The sequence below is a fragment of the Heteronotia binoei genome, chromosome 5, assembly GCF_032191835.1.
Source record: "Heteronotia binoei isolate CCM8104 ecotype False Entrance Well chromosome 5, APGP_CSIRO_Hbin_v1, whole genome shotgun sequence".
NCBI classification, from domain to species: domain Eukaryota; kingdom Metazoa; phylum Chordata; class Lepidosauria; order Squamata; family Gekkonidae; genus Heteronotia; species Heteronotia binoei.
In genome coordinates, this window is record NC_083227.1 from 99,394,022 (window position 1) to 99,410,896 (window position 16,875).

General features: G+C 40.9%; 1 protein-coding gene across 1 annotated transcript in view; it reads right to left on the reverse strand.

The window, feature by feature from the left end:
- ATP2B2 (ATPase plasma membrane Ca2+ transporting 2) overlaps positions 1-16,875 on the reverse strand; it is an 895,196-nt gene that overhangs the window by 597,200 nt on the left and 281,121 nt on the right. The window lies entirely within an intron of this gene.

Consider the following 16,875-nt stretch of genomic DNA (forward strand, 5'->3'; position numbering starts at 1 on the left):
AGAAACAGCCCACTAAGGGCTTCAATAGGACCCACTGACAATTTTCTCCCCCCTCCCCCTCTCCTCACCCTTTGAACCTCCCAGGCTGCCAAGGACATCCCCAGCTCCTTTTGCCTTGTCTTTGGTGGCTTCTGGGCTTGCAAAGCTGCAAAGAAAACATGGAATGGATTTTCCATTTCCATGCACCCACAGGGTTTCGGGTGGGGTCATTTGCATGTATATAAGCAGGGTCGTTTGCCCTGGGAGCTAGTCTTGTTTCTGATTTCACTAAATAAAGCAGAGCTGTTTCACTGTAATGCATCTTGAACCCAGTATTTAATACAGCCATTTCATGTTTCCCCAGGCTCAGAGCATGTTATATTTTTAGTTTATATTTTCAGTTTCTGATGTGATCCTTCTGCTTTTTTTCCATGTTTATTTTTAAAATTGCATTGCCAAATCCCAGTATTCCCTCACCTTTCAATTTTAAACAAAATATCACAAGAGTATTAAGCATGTATGTATTTTAAGTTAAAAATAATATCTTTAATTGTGTTTCTCTGTATCCTTTATAAAGTTTATATCTCTAGTACCTGGCATTACAATTTATGACACTCATGGCTTGGCCTCACAAAGTCTAATTTGTGTCAAATCTGGCCCTTGTAACAAATGAGCCTGACACGCCTGCTCTACGACATGTCCTCAGTAAGTCCTCAGGGAGAGTCACAGATGGACTGGGGAGGGAGTGGAGCAGGAAGGGGCATGGAGCTCCTGTCATGTAGTCAAAACTAAACTGACAGATACACAGTTGTGGCACAACACAGACTTTATTGAACTGCAAACCATTGCAAGGTGTAAAGGTTCCACTCACTTCCTCCCTTAATCCACAGGGAAGAACACTGGCACGGCATACACCTAAGTGGGATGGCATTGCAGGTGGAACTTGAAAGGGCTAGACAGGTGCAATGCTCCACTTCAAGAGGAGGACTGAAACTGCAGACTGAGCAGATTGTAAAGGGGGGGGGGGAGTGGAACTTGCCTTCCCATAAAGTTCCCTGTTGAATCTTCACCTGCAGGAAAGCAAAACCGAGAAACATCTATCCATAGAAAGCAGGCATGAGTGCCATGCTGAATTCAGCCATGGATGTGGTGGCCTGACAGGGTCTGCAAATGCAGCTGCTTGTGGAGGGGGACTCATCACAAAACCCCCTTATGACACATAATGGTACCATCCAAATTACACTCACCTGCCCTGTGTTGAAGTGCTGACGGATTGCTGGCGATCCATCCACAGCACTACCTGCAGCTGCTGCTTGAGACTCTGATTCTGCAAGGAAATGAGTTAAAGGGTTGCATGGCAAGCTGGTTCACCACATACAGTGGAACAGCTGCCAGACCTTCCCCACAAACCACAGATATGCCCTGTCCTCTGCCAAGAGTGGAAAACTGGCAAACGGCAGAGCATCCCTCCTTATCTCCCAATAAATTTTCCTAGGATCTTTCCTATAAGCTTTTTTATGGCATGTCAGGGGCGATGATGCTGCATGACTGGTTTGTGCTGCCCCTGCACAAACTCAGTGCTGAACTTCAGTGCAGGAGGTGCTGTTTTGGCCCCCAGTCTCAAGCAAGGGGAATCGAGGAGCAGTTTTGGGATCCTTGCTTTTGCTTACCCATCAGTGCGTGGTTGCTCTTTTGGGTCAAGACTCCAAAGGTGGGGTTTCTGTTAGGGTTCTTGTTGCTGAGGTCAGCCTCCTTTGGAGTTAGCACTAAGTACTCACCAGTAGTATTAAGTGCTCTCTCTCTACTTTCCCCACCACCAAGTCCCTCGCCGCTTGCTCTAACTCCACATGGCAAGGAGCTTCAAGAGAGAGTCCCTGCAATGCACCCTAAATTACTGAATCATGAGAAGTCCTAGGTGAAGTGGCCGGCAACTGGGTGCTGGGGAGGGGGCTTGTCCACCATAGGAAGGGGGGTGATTGGCCAAGCCTGTAGTCACCATTCTGAGCTCTTCCAAGTCTAAGACAGTCTTGTTCCGGAGAGGGTTTGATGGAGGGTAACTTCTGTAGATCTGGCTGTGAGTTTTCTTCATCCACATTTTTAAATGTGCGTGTGTGTTAAATTTGTTTTAATTGCTTTGTTAATTTTACTAATTGGACTATTACATCCTTTCAGTTTAGTTGCTGAATTGCTCAGTGCTTTGAATCTGAAGAGATATTTAAATATTTAAATAATTTAAATATATAAATGTCATCTTTTATTCTTATATTCCCTTCACACTGTCAATCCACTGGTTCTAACACCAGATCAAAAAGAAGAGGGGAGAAAGGAAACCTGTGGTTTTCTTGTTCATCTATGCAGTGAAAAAGGGTTAAAACATGTTTCTATTGATTGAAATTCTGGAGGCTGGGATGCCACAAAAAGTCTAAATCAATTAAGCAAATTGTGAGGACAAGTCAAATTGTTCCAAAAGCAGGAATAGAAAAAGCTAATATCACCCCATGATTCCTCCATTATGTTAAGAAGTCAAGTGAACAAATATGATTTATATTCTGTAATTTAAGAATCCAACTTGATTAGGATGCATCAAAGATGGTAATACTGGCTGTAATATTGTAGCTAAAACTGCAGTAAGAATATTAAAATTCACATTTAATAAAGATACAGCTCTATAACTAGCAAGTGTTTTTCTTAGGCTTTAATATTAATTAAATTTGGCATCTAACAGATGGAAGTAACTGCTTTATTTTGGTAAAAGCTTTACACAGTTTTTTGACAGACCAGGCAATAACACATTTTATTCCATTCACCTGGTTCTAAGGCTTTACAGCAAAATTCTAAGGCAAGTTAACTAAGCAAACACTAGCATAACTTGTCATCACACTAGCATAGGAGCTAAAAATATAACTTTGAATGTACCAGAGGGATAGGGGCTTAATTGGCATCCTATTACCCCTTTGCCAATATCCCACCCCAGCATTCATTCATTTATTTGGTTCAATTCATTGGTCTTCTTCCATAAAAATAGGGCTCAGTGTGGCTTACAACATATAAGTTGACAATAAATAACAGTTAAAAGGTTAAAACAACATTAAAACAATTCAGCATTAACAGGAACTCATATAGCATCAGATGGCAAGACAAAATTTATACAACCCACCAGCCTCTGGATAATGATATTAAAAAGTGGGAGGATATCAGAGTGCCAGACCTTCACTGTCTTCAACCAAATGCCTGGTGGAAAATCTCTGCCTTGCAAGCCCTATGAAAAGGTAGCAACTTCCTTGGAGCACAGATGTTCTCAACGGTAACCGGAAAAAATCACAAAGGAAAAAATCTCAAAGAAAAAACCCCACTGACATAAATGCTCACAGGAAAAAAGCCCCCATGGAAAAATGCCCCCATGGAAATAAACCCACATTGAAAGAAGCCAATGCGGAAAAAAGCCCATACTGAAAGAAGCCCACATAGAAAAAGCCCCCATGGAAAAATATGTAAACACCATAGATGTTTATAATTGCGGATAACCGTTAATAATATTTTGTTATTTTAGGATTAAAATAAGTCATATTTACATGCAACAAAAAGTGACCATTTTGTTATTTTTATATTGTTATTTTAGGATTAAAATATGTCATATTCACATGCAACAAGAAGTGACCATTTTGTTATCAATGAACTTTACTAAGAAGGAAAAACGATAATAACAGAAATTAAACTCTACATAGAAATATATATTTAAATCAAATACTTCAACTTTATTCTTTTTCAATTTGTCAAACTTTTTAATGTTTATACATTGTAGTACACCCAGTGACCATGACAAAAGACTATCTAACCCTAATAGTAAAAGCAACAATTATTGAACAACAACAATAGGAACTCAGATATAATTCTTCATTGCAAATTAGCCAATGTCTTTAAGCAACTAAGTTTATCTTCCACCTGCTCATAGGCCTTTTCCGCACAGTCTCCATATCAGGTCAGGATTGTGCATCGGATTTAGTGAAGAGTTCCGCACATTCTGCTCCTGATCAAATTTTTGGCCCTTCTTTTCTGCCTTTAACACGGATTTTCTGGACACCGCAAAAACCAGGAGTCCAGAAAACTCACGTTAAAGGCAGAAAAGAAGGACCAGAAATTTGATCAGGAGCAGAATGTGCGGAACTCTTCATTAAATCCAGCGCACAATCCTGACCTGATATGGAGTAGGAGACTGCAGAAAAGGTCATATTGTTGCACAGAAGTGGCAACCATGTAATGTAGTGCCTCATATTTCCTCTTTTCTACCTCTAGGTGACCTGCCTGTGCATTAGCCAATGTTAGTTTGTGACAAGCCAGGTCCCTCTGCAGTCCATTGAATAGAGGCCACACACTGGAATAACTGAAATGGAACAAGAAATTAAGAACATTGTGCCCCCACAACAGTTTATCTGGAATCAATAGCTTCATTATTTCAAACTTTCTATTATAGGTGTCCATGTGGTTTTTTTTTAAGTAAAATATGAATACATGGTGGATATGAATTACCCACCTTGGCATGCCATGTGTACAGTTAGTAAAACATATTTGGCATTTTATCAAAGGTGCTATCTCCATAGATGGTATATTTGTTTAATTCAAGCATAAGACAAATTAAAAACTAATAAGTCACCGGGTCCGGATGGCATACATCCGAGAGTTCTGAAAGAACTCAAAGTTGAACTTGTGGATCTTCTAACAAAAATCTGTAATCTTTCATTGAAATCTGCCTCCGTTCCTGGGGACTGGAAGGTAGCAAATGTCACCCCCATCTTTAAAAAGAGTTCCAGAGAAGATCCGGGAAATTACAGGCCAGTCAATCTGACTTCAATACCGGGAAAGTTGGTAGAAACCATTATCAAGGACAGAATGAGTAGGCACATTGATGAACACGGGTTATTGAGGAAGACTCAGCATGGGTTCTGCAAGGGAAGATCTTGCCTCACTAACCTGTTGCATTTCTTTGAGGGGGTGAAAAAACATGTGGACAAAGGAGACCCGATAGATGTTGTTTACCTTGACTTCCAGAAAGCTTTTGATAAAGTTCCTCATCAAAGGCTCCTTAGAAAGCTTGAGAGTCATGGAGTAAAAGGACAGGTCATCTTGTGGATCAAAAACTGGCTGAGTAATAGGAAGCAGAGAGAGTATAAATGGGTAGTCTTCGCAGTGGAGGACGGTAAGCAGTGGGGTGCCGCAGGGCTCGGTACTGGGTCCCATGCTCTTTAACTTGTTCATAAATGATTTAGCGTTGGGAGTGAGCAGTGAAGTGGCCAAGTTTGTGGATGACACTAAATTGTTCAGGGTGGTGAGAACCAGAGAGGATTGTGAGGAACTCCAAAGGGATCTGTTGAGGCTGGGTGAGTGGGCGTCAATGTGGCAGATGCGGTTCAATGTGGCCAAGTGCAAAGTAATGCACATTGGGGCCAAGAATCCCAACTACAAATACAAGTTGATGGGGTGTGAACTGGCAGAGACTGACCAAGAGAGAGATCTTGGGGCCGTGGTAGATAACTCACTGAAAATGTCAAGACAGTGTGCGTTTGCAATAAAAAAGGCCAACGCCATGCTGGGAATTATTAGGAAGGGAATTGAAAACAAGTCAGCCAGTATCATAATGCCCCTGTATAAATCGATGGTGCGGTCTCATTTGGAGTACTGTGTGCAGTTCTGGTCGCCGCACCTCAAAAAGGATATTATAGCATTGGAGAAAGTCCAGAGAAGGGCAACTAGAATGATTAAAGGGCTGGAGCACTTTCCCTATGAAGAAAGGTTGAAACGCTTGGGACTCTTTAGCTTGGAGAAACGTCGACTGCAGGGTGACATGATAGAGGTTTACAAGATAATGCATGGGATGGAGAAAGTAGAGAAAGAAGTACTTTTCTCCCTTTCTCACAATACAAGAACTCGTGGGCATTCGATGAAATTGCTGAGCAGACAGGTTAAAACAGATAAAAGGAAGTACTTCTTCACCCAAAGGGTGATTAACATGTGGAATTCACTGCCACAGGAGGTGGTGGCGGCCACAAGTATAGCCACCTTCAAGAGGGGTTTAGATAAAAATATGGAGCACAGGTCCATCAGTGGCTATTAGCCACAGTGTGTATGTATATATAAAATTTTTTGCCACTGTGTGACACACAGTGTTGGACTGGATGGGCCGTTGGCCTGATCCAACATGGCTTCTCTTATGTTCTTATGTTCTAAGATCTCTATCACCTAAAACCAGAATTCTGTCTGGATTTTTCCACACCAGAATCGTGAAGTATCAGTTGCCTATATTTTTCAGGAATGTCAAAGTGTATGGTTTTTGGGTTAGGCAAATTACTGCCTGCTCTATGATAGCTTCTCTTTCTTAAATTAAAGGAAAGAGCCCGATGTTCACACTGAAATGAGAAGCTTAATGCTGTGATTAGAGAATGTAGAACAGGGTTCCTAAATAATTAAGCCGTCAAACTGAAGAAAGAATTGAAACGTCATCAAAATCTAGAGAGACGTCTTTTTAAGAAAGTGGCTGCGTTGAAGCTACACTCCTCAGGAGCACCCACCTTGTGAATTTCAGTTGGACTATTTCCAAGTTTAGACTTATGTCTTTTCCTTTGGAGTTGGGTTTTTTTGGTCCCTTGAGGTTTTCTGTTACTTTAAAAGGCTCTAGCACTGCCGGCCTCTATTATTATTGTATTGTTTATTATGTCTTGTACACAATCTTCATAATATATTTTTGCAAACTAAAAGACGGTGTAATACTTGGTGGCTTTGATCAGTTGTCTCTTTCTTAAATAGCAGAAGTAGTTAAGGCCTCATAGATCTATGAAGCTAAGCAAGACTGACTCTGGCAAGTATCTGGAAGGAAGAAATCAATACACATAGTTGGAATTAATTAAAAAATGGTATAATGGAGAATTAATCCACTGGTATCTTGGGCTGTGTTTTGAGGGAGATGCACCAAATTTGCAGCATAGCATCCAGTGCCTTTCCCCAAAATACCCTCCAAGTTTCAAAAGGATTCTATGAGCCCCCCAAAAAGGTGCCCCTAGCCTTCATTATTTCCTATGGAGGGAAGGCATTTAAAAGGAGCGTGGTCCCTTTAGATGTGATGGCCAGAACTCCCTTTGGAGTTCAATTGTGTTTGTCACCTCCAAAGTTCCCAGATATTTCTGGACTTGGCAACCCTATTCCCTATTCCATGGCAACCCTATTCCACAATTATAAACATATCTGGTGCTTTACATATTTTTCCATGGGAGCTTTATTCCATTTGGTCTTCTTTCCATGAGGGCTTCTTTCAGTATGAGCTTTTTCCCGTGTGGGCTTCTTTCCATGTGGGTTTATTTCCATGTGGGCATGTTTCCATGGGGTTTTTTTTTCCTGTGAGCATTTATATCTGTGGAATATTTTCTTTGGGCTTTTTTCCTTTGTGCTTTTTTTCCTAGAACCATTCTCAACATCATAATGCTGCTGCAACAAAAATACTGCCTATACCCTATCCAGGAGTCCCATATTTGATAAGGAAGATAGCATGGGGCTACACATCTCTGGTTCTCATTTTATGCATAGTTAGTACATGCATACAAGCCACAAAGGTGATGTGCCCAAAGAGCCAAAGAAGTGGGCAAACATTGATACACCATATTGCTATTGTTCTGCTTAATATTTTTACAGATACTCTGCTTCATGACATATGTGTGTGGATGCATAGGTGAGGAAGGAGAAGGAGAGATAACAGGATGTTGTGCTGTTATTATCTCCAACAGCAATAATAAGCTGAACTGGTGAAAGACTAATGGATTTAAACTGGAGTTACTCTGCATAGATTGTCCTGATAGTTATGTTGTTGTTTTTTGTTGATGTTGATGATGATGATGATGATGACGACGATGATGACGACAACAACAGCAACAAAAATGATCTAGGAGTGAAAAAGCCTATCTATACCTTTCCCTATCAAAACTTCACATAAACTTTTAAAAAAGAGATGGACAATAGGAAGATACGATGTGGTCAGTTCTAATTTTTGTAGCCAAATTTGAGTACTAATTGATAAGAAATATTCCCCAGTATGTTTATAGTTGCACTGACATTTAGGTATTTCATGACCAATTGGTCCGTAGCCATAGTGAAAAACAACAACACTCTGAAATTGTTAATTAAGGAGAGGATCTGTGATATTTAGTATCATCTCAGCAGATTAACCACTGTCAGATCCAGATTTAGTTTTTCTTTTTTCACTTTGATCTGACCAATTTGGATTCCTGGGAGGAGTTACAGGTTGTGAATGCTAAGAGTGTGCAAAAAAAAAAAATCAGCATTTTTTGAGTTTGGATATATTGAACAAAAAAAAAAAAAATGGCATTTTCCAATGTTCCCAAATCTCAGTACTGGTATGGTATTCAGATTCAGGAGTTTTTTTGAAAATCCCATTTTTTTCATCTATTATACCCTATAGGGACCATTATAGTCATGGGGTATAATGGCAAATAGATCTAGGGGTATCCAGGGGTCTGCGGGGGCCTGTTTTTGAGGTAGAGAAACCAAACTTGCAGTATAGCTGCAGAGGACTCTTCTCAATCCCTCCCCCATTTCAAGAATATTGGATCAGGCAGTCCCAATTCTATGGGCCCCCAAAGAAGGTGCTCCCAGTGAAACCAATGGTAGAGAAAAAGGTGTCTAAACAGATTGTGGTCCCTTTAAATGCCTTCAGCAAGGTGCCAGTGAACTCCAAAAGCATTTAAAGGGCTTGCAGTCCCTTTCAATGCTTTCTCCAAGCAGCGAATTCACCCAGAAGGTGTTTAAAGGGACTGCAATCCTTTTAAATGTCCATTAACTTAAACTATCAGGTGGTCCCAAAAAATCCCAAATATTTGGGGCTCAGTTATTTTGAATATCTGAAAATACTCAGATCTATATTCAGTGGAAAGAATAGCTTCAGCTTTTTTCTTCTTCTTGGATATATGTGAATGCACACTCATAGGCCGTTTTCGCACTCACGTTTTACTGGCGCCACGACCATCCTGACGCCGGCGAATCTGCATGAATTTCGCTCCCAGAAGCTTCCGTCGCTAAGCCAGCGCAAACGGAAATCGCAAAGATGCAGGAAAACGTTTGCGCTGGCTTAGCGACGGAAAGCGACGGCGCTTCTGTTGCGAAATCCATGCAGATTCGCCGGCGTCAGGAGGGTCGTGGCGCCAGTAAAACGTGAGTGCGAAAACACCCATAGTCAGTGCTACTAAGAAATTAGCTACAAGGTTTGTACAAACATAGATTGGAATACATATGTGGGAAGTTAAATGCTCTGTTTCTTGATGGCACTCTGAGAAAGGAGCAAATTTAGCTACACAACACATAACCTTGCCAGTGATTAATTTAATCCTGGGGTGACTAAAAGATCACAATGCCTTGTTATCCAACTGTGTTAGCCCTATCACTTCAGAGCTAGGCATGCTGATAGCTTGTTTTCACCAACTGTGCAGAAGAAATGGATGTTTTATCTTTGTGTTGATTAACAGAAGGACTTTAAATACATCTGTCATTCCTACACTTAAAGAAGGCTTCACTTGAATTTGAAAGGGGTCTTGACTATTTAAATCTGGTCCATGAATAGGTTTTGTACACACAGAAATGTTACTGACAAAGAGCACGAATGGCTGTTAACTTTACAAAATTTATAGGACTACATAAGATGTCATCAGAATCAACAGATGCCAAATGGCAGACCACCCTGTAAAAAGCCTGCCATGAAAACGTTATGAAGGCAACGTCACCCCAGAGTCGGAAATGACTGGTGCTTGCACGGAGGATTACCTTTACCTTTAAAGTGGTGATGCCTTGACTTTTTGGTTTTGTTTGGTACTAGTGCCTTGATATTTAAAATGCTGCCATTACAAAGGCTAGGATGGCTATGAAGAAAAGAAGGTGCAAATTTCATACAAAATGATGCCTCTATGAAATCCCACCCATGTCGTAAGGCCAGCAATACAGGGTCCTAGATGCAGTGATTTGGGGATATAAGCCAGTGTGGACTTGACATTCTGGTTTGCATAGCCAAGAAACCTGACAAGGTGAGGTATTGAGGTTATGATATTATGAAAGGTAAAACATAATGCTTTCTATCTGCCAAAGCTTACATATGCAGTATCCATATCAGCTAGATTTAGGGTCCCAGTTTATTGCAGTGGGAGTATCTGGGAGACCCAGAGTCAAATTTGTGCTCCACCGTGGAAGCTTACTGGGTGACCTTGGGCCAATCACACTCTCTTAACTTAACCTACTTCAGAGGATTGTTGTAAGGATAAAAAAGAGGAGAGGAGAATGATGTAAGCCACTTTGGGTCCCTGTTGGAGAGAAAGGTGGGGTGCAATTAAATAAATTTATTGTTTTGCTGTAATACTGAACAGAAGAAATCAGAAAACAATATTTTACAGTGCATCTTCCTGATTTATTTTAAATACACAGAGAAAGTGGGGTGGACTTGATAAATTCACTATTAGGAATAACATTTGACTTCATTTTATTAACATCTGTTTCAAAGCTTTCTTACTAAAACTATGAAGAGGCAGAAATCTCAGCAACGTATCCAGAAAAAACCCTCATAAGTAGCCTTTTAGCAGCAACAAGATCTATACACTAGTGTGTATGTATCCTTGATTATTAATCAAGAAGTTTATTGTTCTTATTGTTTGCGGGTCCTATAATCAAGTTCCCATTAACCAATATGAAATGGTATTAAACTGTGTAATAAATATATTATGATCAAGATTTTGAATGAATGAATAAATTAAAAGCTTTGATGCTGATTAATTCTACAAATATAACATTGTATGCTAAAAGACAGTGGATAGAGAAGGCAAATGCCTAATAAAGGTTTCAGTTGCAGTTTCGGATAGAGAAGGCAAAAGTCAAGTTTTCATATTTGGAACCATATTGCAAGCATATCTTTAATAACACTATATTTTAAAAACTATCTGAACACTGAGTAACAAACTGCTGAGGAAATCTGACTTAAAGTTCTTCAGTGAAAGCAAAATCACTAAAATGATGAAGATCTGTTGCATAGCACAGAACACATGGGTACAAGTATATCATGATGTGTTTATCATTCTTGACCCAAACTGGTGCTGACAATACAGTAAGAGAGTAATTATACCAAAAATAGGATGCAAATTATTTATACCATGCTAGGATGATTACTTTCTCTCTACATATTTCCCAGTAAACTTAAAGAAACAGAAAGAGAAATTAATTCCAGTTCTTTTGAGGAAGGAAAAATGAGAACCCCAAAATATGTTATATTTAATATCAACTCACTGTGGAAAAATTCAATTGACTTTTTAATTCTGTGATGAGTATTACAATGTACAAAAAACATCTAGTATTTTCATTTTTGTCCGTTTGGCTCAGATGTGTGAATATTATTGATCAGATCAGAGACTCCTTATCAACAGAATGTCAGTATTAAAATTTTTAAAAGGATTGTAAAGTACATGCTATATGCTACTTATGTAGAAACACATTACCATTTTTATGTTATGTGACATAGTTGACTGGTATTCCTTTATCTTTAGTGATAATTCATTATTTAAATATTTATTAGATTTTTTAAAAAGCAACTCACAAATTCTCCAAAGATTTCAGAGTAACATACACATACTCTTATTTCCACTTTATCCTCATAACAACTATACGAAGTAGGTTCAGTTAGATTAGGTTTTATTAGCTCAGTTTTTATTGTATAGAATGTGTTGTTATATGAGAGAGACTGTTCTTGGCCTTGACCTGTTTTGCCTTCCTCCACCCTCCCTGCTGGAGCTTGATTTATCCTTGTCATCACAGAAGCAGCAACAAGAGCAGTAAGAAACAGGGAACAGCCACACTGCCCTGCCTAGTGAAACTTACATTTGCCTGTATGAAGTGGCAGAGCTATCTTTCTGAGAAGTTCCTCTATAAACATCTTTGCAACCTGGCCCTGTGCTGAAATACCACTTCTAGTTGGGTTTGGGAGGCAGATTTCCTAGGATTGTCAACCTCCAGGTGGAGCCTGAAGATCTCCTGGAATTACAAGTGATCTCCAGATGACAGATAACAGTTCCTTTGGAGGAGATGGATGCTTTGAGAATGGACTCTATGGCACTATAACCTGCTGAGGTCCTTCGTCTCCCCGAACTCTGCACTCCACAGGTTCCACTCCAAAACTGGCAATCCTAATCCCTTTGTGGCCACTGGCCATCAGTGCCTTCAAAGTGAATCCAACCACTTCAAAATTTATTTCTTAACCTTGCTCACTGGCACTTAATGCAGATTTAAAAATATAGAGAACAGTTAAATGAGACAGCACAGGACACCCGGTAACAATGCAATAGGACAGGACCAGAAATTAGGAAACAACGCAAACAGAAAACTCTCTAAATTGTAATGTGTCATAAACAACGAAGACAGTATCTTACAAAAGTACAAGACAGGGCAGTAAAAGCATTATGATATATCCATACAATAAATATTGCAATAGACTAAAATCCTATTCCTTTATAAAAGCACAATCTAGACTATTTCATCATACTACAATTATGATTCCTTTATTAAAAAAAAAAATGCCTTCTGCTTTGCACATTCGGTGAAATGATCAAAGTTTGAAAGCCTTCTTGACCTTCTCAGGCAAATCATACTAACAGTAGGAGCCACAATGCACATGTACAGGCAGCTGCAATCTTGCCCTTTTGCATGAGAAGGCAGACTACTCCTGACACTTCTAATTTACACTGCTGCTTGCCTAGCCTTTTCTTGTAGAGAAAGCTATTGTGACATCTATATGGCAGTCCAGGCCTTATTGGATTTTGTATTCCATTGAACAAAGGGAGTTGATCTAGCAGTGATAACTTGGGCAGGTTCAGATTGACATTTGTGAGGTAGGACTGGCCCCGTGTCATCCTAAACTGGAAGAAGATCCATCTGCTGTCCCTGGCAGTGTTCCCTCTAAACTGAGTTAGTATGAGCTAGCTCACAGATTTTTAGCCTCCAGCTCACACATTTCTGTCTTAGCTCAGGATGGATAACCCCACAGCACAATAATTTATGCAGTAGTTCACAACTTTAATGCCAGTAGCTCATAACGTAGGATTTTTTGCTCCCAGGGCTCTGCAGCTTAGACAGAACATTGGTCCATGGATTGATCCACTACTTATACTGAGTTTTACTACCATCATAGATCAGCCAGCAATAACATAGTCAACAACCAAGTCAGCAACACACAAAAATCATATCCTCATTATAAACAAATTCCCTGTTACATGAATAATTAATAAAAAAGCTTAACCAGGTCCTTCCTCATTCTACAAGCCAAAGCACACAATTCAGCCACCTTAAAAGCAATTTCATTAGAATAAACATAAAGGAGAAGGGACATATAAAATCTGTTGCATCTGCCTGGAAAATTGTATAGAACTGTGGTGATGTATAAGGAATGGATGTCAATACTATGACCGTTTTTGCACAAAGCTCACCTCGCAGTCACAATCCTGTTCCCGCCGCAGCGTCTGGTCGGATTTCCCACCATCTGCACCAAAGTTACAGGAAGTGCCGCAGCTTTTGCGTAGCAAATGTAAACCGCTAAAACCCAGTTTACGTTTGCTATGCAAAAGCCGTGGCACTTCCTGTAACTCCGGCACAGATGGTGGGAAATCCGACAGACGGTGCGGAGGGAACAGGATTGTGACTGCGAGGTAAGCTGTGTGCAAAAAAGGTAAATGATATTTAAGAGGAAGAAGAAAAGTTGGCTTTTATACCCTGCTTTTCTCTACCCTAAGGAGTCTCAAAGCAGCTTACAATCACCTTCCCTTCCTCTCCTCACAACAGGCACCTTGTGAAGTAGGGGGAGCTGAGAGAGCTCTGAGAGAACTGTGACTGGCCCAACATCACCCAGAACGCTTCATGCTCATGAAGATCTCCAGATTAAAGTCTGCCATTTTTAACCACTACACTAAACTACAGCCACCACTCTTAACCACTACACGATGCTGTTCAACTGATTCAACCGTGTTCCACTGGCAAGGACAAACATGCTGAGAATAGTGGGCATGTGAATCTTCCCCTATCAGAACAGCTGAAAGTAAGACATTAATCTGGGCTAAGGTGAATGCTTGATCCATGACTGGGAACTTCAGGACTGGTTGGTTTTGTTTTGTTTTCCATTGTAACATTTTTGAACCCTTAATGACATCCATTACCATCTATGATGGAGGAAAGATGGAGATATTAACCCATCTCCTTGGATCTTTGGCTGTTTGCCTGGTTAGGTTCTAGCTTCAAGTCACTCTAACTGGCTTACTTTGATTCCCCCAAGAATAATGTCCAGCTTCTGCCTTTCAGATTGGATGAGGAATAGAATATCTTGGATGGAGACCCTTCTTTATCCAGACATCACCAGCTACAGAAGCAGGAGAGTTGTCCCTCTAGTGCAGAGGTGTCAACCTCATTTGTTAGGAGGGCAGGATCTAACATAAATGTCACATTGTTGGGCTGGACTATATGTGCCATAAAATGTTAATGCCAAGTACTGAAGATACTTTATGACAGACCATGACCCATATCCCTTTTCAGCAGCTAACTAACTATCCTTGCTTGATATGCACAAGAAATGTTGCATAGTACAGAGAGCTATCGCCTGATAATCAAGGTGCAACAATGCACACATATAAAAAGAAATCAAAGTGCAACAAGCAGAAACTCTTGTGATCCTTTAAAGATGAGCACATTTCAGAAGCTTTTGAGCTGGAGCATGAAGGGCCGCATTCTGTTGTCACAGGTGTGGCAGCCAAAGACAGGTGGCCAAGTGACATCAACCAGGTGAACCCAACAAGCCCTGCCTTAAAGAACCTGCTGTGGTTAGCAGGCTTTGGGGAGTGGGATGAGGCAGCAGCACAATCCCACACCTCCCTCTGTCGAAGTCCCAAATTCATCAATGAACCGGAACCACAAGGATAATTGCAGTACTCCCCAGCACCACATGCAATCTCCAAGCAGTGTTGCTCTCTAAAGACACCAGCTCCATTTTAATTGTCTTTTACAGATTTTTAGTTCCTGCCAGCTCCACAGTATTATACATCCACCCAAAATATTACTACTTATGTGCAAGTACACAAACACACATTCAACACCTTCCTCTGCTGTCTATGAACCCAGTGTGCATTTCTGAATGCCTGTTTCTAAGAACATAAGAACATAAGAGAAGCCATGTTGGATCAGGCCAACGGCCCATCAAGTCCAACACTCTGTGTCACACAGTGGCAAAAAATGTTATATACACACATACACTGTGGCTAATAGCCACTGATGGACCTGTGCTCCATATTTTTATCTAAACCCCTCTTGAAGGTGGCTATACTTGTGGCCGCCACCACCTCCTGTGGCAGTGAATTCCACATGTTAATCACCCTTTGGGTGAAGAAGTACTTCCTTTTATCCGTTTTAACCTGTCTGCTCAGCAATTTCATCGAATGCCCACGAGTTCTTGTATTGTGAGAAAAGGAGAAAAGTACTTCTTTCTCTACTTTCTCCATTCCATGCATTATCTTGTAAACCTCTATCATGTCACCCCGCAGTCGACGTTTCTCCAAGCTAAAGAGTCCCAAGCGTTTCAACCTTTCTTCATAGGGAAAGTGCTCCAGCCCTTTAATCATTCTAGTTGCCCTTCTCTGCACCTTCTCTAAAGCTATAATATCCTTTTTGAGGTGCGGCGACCAGAACTGCACACAGTACTCCAAATGAGACCGCACCATCAATTTATACAGGGGCATTATGATACTGGCTGATTTGTTTTCAATTCCCTTCCTAATAATTCCCAGCATGGCATTGGCCTTTTTTATTGCAAACGCACACTGTCTTGACACTTTCAGTGAGTTATCTATCATGACCCCAAGATCTCTCTCTTGATCAGTCTCTGCCAGTTCACACCCCATCAACTTGTATTTGTAGCTGGGATTCTTAGCCCCAATGTGCATTACTTTGCACTTGGCCACATTGAACCGCATCTGCCACGTTGACGCCCACTCACCCAGCCTCAACAGATCCCTTTGGAGTTCCTCACAATCCTCTCTGGTTCTCACCACCCTGAACAATTTAGTGTCATCCGCAAACTTGGCCACTTCACTGCTCACTCCCAACTCTAAATCATTTATGAACAAGTTAAAGAGCATGGGACCCAGTACCAAGCCCTGTGGCACCCCACTGCTTACCGTCCTCCACTGCGAAGACTGCCCATTTACACTCACTCTCTGCTTCCTATTACTCAGCCAGTTTTTGATCCACAAGAGGACCTGTCCTTTTACTCCATGATTCTCAAGCTTTCTAAGGAGCCTTTGATGAGGAACTTTATCAAAAGCTTTCTGGAAGTCAAGGTAAACAACATCTATCGGGTCTCCTTTGTCCACATGTTTGTTCACCCCCTCAAAGAAATGCAACAGGTTAGTGAGGCAAGATCTTCCCTTGCAGAACCCATGCTGAGTCTTCCTCAATAACCCGTGTTCATCAATGTGCCTACTCATTCTGTCCTTGATAATGGTTTCTACCAACTTTCCCGGTATTGAAGTCAGACTGACTGGCCTGTAATTTCCCGGATCTCCTCTGGAACCTTTTTTAAAGATGGGGGTGACATTTGCTACCTTCCAGTCCCCAGGAACGGAGGCAGATTTCAATGAAAGATTACAGATTTTTGTTAGAAGATCCACAAGTTCAACTTTGAGTTTCTGTTCCAGACCTCCACCTCACTCCCTGTCCCCTGCATCCATTCGGACTGTTACATGCAGAGAGCCCAGGGATGGTGTGTGCATTTCAGCTTCACTTATCCTCCCTGTGCTGCTTAGGGAGGGAAGCAGGAGAGGAGCCACGCACATT